The sequence below is a fragment of the Triticum urartu genome, chromosome 3A (assembly GCF_056163025.1).
Source record: "Triticum urartu cultivar PI428250 chromosome 3A, HENAU_Tu73, whole genome shotgun sequence".
Lineage (NCBI taxonomy): Eukaryota > Viridiplantae > Streptophyta > Magnoliopsida > Poales > Poaceae > Triticum > Triticum urartu.
This window is the reverse complement of record NC_141875.1, coordinates 129,996,386-130,002,075: the sequence shown is the minus strand read 5'-3', so window position 1 is coordinate 130,002,075 and position 5,690 is coordinate 129,996,386. Positions and strand designations below refer to the sequence as shown.

Genomic DNA, 5,690 nt, shown 5'->3' with positions numbered 1-5,690 from the left:
CATGCTAGTAGTTAGGTGCAAAGGCGCGTGATCGGAGACACTCGAAGAAAGCGCTTGAAGCAACTTGTCCGGGTGACCCAAATCCCAATCAACCGACACAAGAATTCTATCTATCTTAGTCATAGTCGGTGTATCTCTCTCATTCGACCAAGTGTACATGCGGCCATGCATGTAGAGCTCCTTTAATTCATGATCATCGACAAAGCTCCTAAACTTGGACATCATCGCCCTGTTGATGTTAGCATTATTCTTATCACATGCGCGCAGTATCATGTTAAAATCACCCATAATGAGCCACGGGCCAGGGCAAAGTGATCGTCGATTGGCCAGCTCCTGCAAGAACTGAGTTTTAGGCCCATCACCTTGAGGGGCATACACCGTAGTGATCCACCATGTAGAACCGTCCTTAGCACGCACGAGTGCCATCAGAAAGTTAGTGTCATACTGCACACTGTCCACCGAAAGGATGGCGGTATCCCACGCCAAAAGAATCCCTCCACGGGTTTCCACCGCCAGCAAATACACGAAGCCGTCAAATGACCGGCCTAGGCATTCAATTAACATAAAGTGATCGATTACATCTAATTTAGTCTCCTGAAAGCACACTAGGTTAACTTTCACCGTGGCAACAAAGTCCTTCACCGCCTTTCTCTTGGCCGGGTTGTTTAGGCCGCGCATGTTCCAACTGAGGATTTCGGGGTTGTATTACATCGAAAGTGTGTCCACCACCAACACCGGACATCTACTGCTTAGACCGCAGCGATTGCTCTGCCCTCTCTTCCTTCCAACTCTGCAGCCGATGGCAAGGTCTTGCCAAACAGCGCAGCAATCACCTGAACGTGTTGCTCTCTGAGCGGGGAGTCGAACAACATCCTGAGCTCTTGAACTGCCTGCTCATCTGGCACCATATCCTCGGGGACCAGACCCAACGTCTTTAGGAGCACATTTTCTGCAGGTTTTGGCTTGGCCGGACCGCTGCTAGCTGTGCCGATGCGCTTTGCTACGCGAGTCATGCGCTTTGGGGTGAATGGTTCAGCCTTCGGGCAGAGCGTCGATGCCCGAACCTCTTTCAGCAGTGGCGGCGCGAGCTTCTTCACTATGTTGTCACAAAAAAGTCTCCAGTCTGTCAAATGCCATTACATCTTGGCCAGTTAAGCCCTCCGTTGTGCCAGCTCTCTCACTGCTTAACTCGGTAGCCACCATCGCAACCTGCCTGTCTGGCACCACCGCTTGTTGCACGAACGTGGAAAACTGCTCCTCAGCAACAGTAGCCCCGAGGGGGGATGTGCGCTGTCCTTTGTCGCGATCTGCATGGTACCCATCAACCAGTCCCGTCGGTGCATGCGTGCATCCATGCAGTCCCCTCTCATTGGTGCAGTCTATCCTGCCAGGCCCCACGACATTCGGTGGCAGCATCTGTCCCATCGAGTCGCCTTGAGCCGCCTCTGTGTAGGTAACGACACGTGGCAGGATGCCCACGCACCCACTACCCACCTCGTTGCGCGCCAAATCAGTAGTGTGGGCAATCATTGGCCCCTCGATCCCCCAGCCTCGAGAATTTTGTCTGTAGTAGGTGTCTCGTCTCCCATAGCCTCCACCTATGCCTTGTCACTAGTTGGTGACTTGAACTCCTGTTCCCTCTCACTAGTAGGCGGCACAATCACCAAAGCCATCTCGGTCGCCGCGTTTGTCCTCTCCACTACAGTCATTGAAACCGTCCCCACCTGTGTTGCAGCGGCTCCAATTGTAACTGGGACAGATGGGTCCTCCCTTGTTGCGCTTGTCGCCTCTCGCGCACTTTCAGGCACGACAATCATTGCCAGGTCTTCCTGCCTTGTGATTGGAGATCGCAAAACCACAGCCTCCGGGACCGAATGCACCGCCAAGTTGCCGCCCGAAGGATTTGAAACCTGCCTCGGGATGGCCCGAGATGCTTCCGTGGGCCCCGCCAAAGTGGTCAGACGGTCAAAAGCCGACGGTCTTCTGGTGATCCTATCCCTGATCGTCACGCGCGAGGCCCCATGCGTGACAGGATCAGCAGGGCCCATCGGTGGCAACCTCCAATCAGTGCCCACCACCCGCGCGCCCTGACCGTTAGGAGCGCGGCCACCGGCGGCGAAGCCAGAAACACCGACACGATTGTCACGCACACCAAATCTCCATGGTAGTCGGGTGGTGCTGTGATCCGGGCCACCAAAGTCATCATCGTCAGGGATACCGCTTTGCCCGCTGCCCGACGAGCCGCCAAGAAACCATGGCTCCCCCACTTCACGAAAATCCTTAACTGCATCGAGGTGAATCATCGTCTTGTATTGTAGCAGCGCCGGTGCTGCCTCCTCTCTAGGCTCCGGCACGGCGAGCCACCGCAGCATGGGGATGCCTTGGGGTGAGCTGTCCACGCCACAGCTTGAACGAGGACAAATCCGCGCGAGAGCTGGTTTCCGGCGCGAGCGTATCCACTTTGCAAGACGAACCCAATAGCTCCTCGACAACCGATCTGTCCCAAGCATGGGGAGGAATGCCCTCAATCTCAAGCCATACCTTGAACCCGAACATGTCGTGCATAGCTTGTGACTGGCGGTTCCACGGCCGGAAAAACAGCATGTCTCCTTCGAACTCCACAATCGGACATGTAGAAACCCTGTTCCTCAACTCCGTAGAAGCAAAAACTACCAAGAAGTCTTCCGGTCGATGGCGATGGACGGACACCAGGTCGGGCGGGATGTCCAGCTTGCGGGCGAGCACCTCAAGAACACGCGTCACAGGGATCCCCCGCCTCGCCCCTCCGACGTACGCCACCATGGCGAACTGGAGGCGGCGCTCAAGGTCCTCCACCGTCTGTGAACGGCGCATGACACAGATCTCCGTGGGGTCTTCCTTGATGTCGATGTGTGTCTGCAACCGCGATGGTGCCAGCGGGGGCCAAACCAGGCGCGCATCCTGGCTCGTGCGCTGCTGGGAGGGGGGAGGGGCGGCGGTGCATCCGACGGCGCACCGCGCGACGCCGTGGGGGGCACGGGGCTGACACGACGAGCCATCTTGGCCACCGCGTCGCGCCTCAGCTCATCCACCGAAGACGGGCTATGGGGCCTCTTGTAGTCCTTGGAGCCGTGGCCAAGAAGCCCGCATCGGAAGAAGACGATCTCGTTGGTGCAATCGACCCGGAAGTGGCCCTTCTCCAAGCAGCGGAAGCACTTGTCCCTCATCTCCGGCGACACCGCCGGCCTGCCCGATGATGTCTACTACACAACCTTCTTCTTGTAGACGTTGTTGGGCCTCCAAGTGCAGAGGTTTGTAGGACAATAGCAAATTTCCCTCAAGTGGATGACCTAAGGTTTATCAATCCGTAGGAGGCGTAGGATGAAGATGGTCTCTCTAAAGCAACCCTGCAACCAAATAACAAAGAGTCTCTTGTGTCCCCAACACACCCAATACAATGGTAAATTATATAGGTGCACTAGTTCGGCGAAGAGATGGTGAAACAAGTGGTATATGGATAGTAGATAAAGGTATTTGTAATCTGAAATTATAAAAGCAGCAAGGTAACGAATGATAAAAGTGAGCGTAAACGGTATTGCAATGTGTGGAAACAAGGCCTAGGGTTCATACTTTCACTAGTGTAAGTTCCCTCAACAATATTAACATAATTGGATCATAAAACTATCCCTCAACATGCAACAAAGAGTCACTCCAAAGTCACTAATAGCGGAGAACGAACGAAAAGATTATGGTAGGGTACGAAACCACCTCAAAGTTATTCTTTCTAATCAATCCGTTGGGCTACTCCTATAAGTGTCACAAACAGCCCTAGAGTTCGTACTAGAATAACACCTTAAGACACAAATCAACCAAAACCCTAATGTCACCTAGATACTCCAATGTCACCTCAAGTATCCGTGGGTATGATTATACGATATGCATCACACAATCTCAGATTCATCTATTCAACCAACACAAAGGACCTCAAAGAGTGCCCCAAAGTTCTACTGGAGAATCACGATGAAAACGTGTGCCAACCCCTATGCATAGGTTCATGGGCGGAACCCGCAAGTTGATCACCAAAACATACATCAAGTGAATCACGTGATATCCCATTGTCACCATAGATATCCATGGCAAGACATACATCAAGTGTTCTCAAATCTTTAAAGACTCAATCTGATAAGATAACTCCAAAGGGGAAACTCAATTCATTACAAGAGAGTAGAGGGGGAGGAGAAACATAAGATCCAACTATAATAGCAAAGCTCGCGATACATCAAGATCGTGCCAAATCAAGAACACAAGAGAGAGAGAGATCAAACACATAGCTACTGATACATACCCTCAGCCCCGAGGGAGAACTACTCCCTCCTCGTCATGGAGAGCACCGGGATGATGAAGATGGCCACCGGGGAAGGATTGCCCCCTCCGGTAGGGTGCCGGAACGGGTCTAGATTGGCTTTCGGTGGCTATGGAGGCTTCTGGAGGCGGAACTCCCGATCTAATCTCCTCACAGATGTTTTTAGGGTATATGGAGATATATAGGCGGAAGAAGTACGTCAAGGGGGCCACGAGGGGCTCACGAGGGTGGAGGGTGCGCCCAGGGGGTGGGCGCGCCGCCTGCCTCGTGACCTCCTCGCAGATCCCCCGACGTGCACTCCAAGTCTTCTGGGCTTCTTTCCTTCCAAAAATGAGTTCCGTGAAGTTTCAGGTCAATTGGACTCCGTTTGATTTTCCTTTTCTTCGAAACCCTAAAACAAGGTAAAAACAGAAACTGGCACTGGGCTCTGGGTTAATAGGTTAGTCCCAAAAATGATATAAAAGTGTATAATAAAGCCCATAAACATTCAAAACAGTAGATAATATAGCATGGAGCAATCAAAAATTATAGATACGTTGGAGACGTATCAGCATCCCCAAGCTTAATTCCTGCTCGTCCTCGAGTAGGTAAATGATAAAAGAAAGAATTTTTGATGCGGAGTGATACTTGGCATAATTTAAATGTGATTCTTCTTAATTGTGGTATGAATATTCAGATCCATAAGATTCAAGACAAAAGCTCATATTGACATAAAAATGATAATACTTCAAGCATACCAATTAAGCAATTATGTCTTCTCAAAATAACATGGCCAAAGAAAGTTATCCCTACAAAATCATATAGTCTGGCTATGCTCCATCTTCACCACACAAAATATTTAAATCATGCACAACCCCGATGACAAGCCAAGCAACTGTTTCATACTTTTCATGTTCTCAATCTTTTTCAATCTTCACGCAATACATGAGCGTGAGCCATGGACATAGCACTATAGGTGGAATAAAATGGTGGCTGTGGAGAAGACAAAAAAAGGAGAAGATAGTCTCACATCAACTAGGCGTATCAACGGGCTATGGAAATGCCCATCAATAGATATCAATGTGAGTGAGTAGGGATTGCCATGCAACGGATGCACTAGAGCTACAAGTGTATGAAAAGCTCAAAAAGAAACTAAGTGGGCGTGCATCCAACTTGCTTGCTCACGAAGACCTAGGGCATTTTGAGGAAGCCCATCATTGGAATATACAAGCCAAGTTCTAAAATGAAAAATTCCCACTAGTATATGAAAGTGACAACATAGGAGACTCTCTATCATGAAGATCATGGTGCTACTTTGAAGCACAAGTGTGGTAAAAGGATAGTAATATTGCCCCTTCTCTCTTTTTCT

At 50.6% G+C, this 5,690-nt stretch overlaps 1 pseudogene; it reads right to left on the bottom strand.

Annotated features, from left to right (window-relative positions):
* Nucleotides 1–1,598: 1,598 nt before the first annotated feature.
* LOC147978915 (uncharacterized) lies at nucleotides 1,599–2,802 on the bottom strand (annotated as a pseudogene).
* Nucleotides 2,803–5,690: the final 2,888 nt, after the last annotated feature.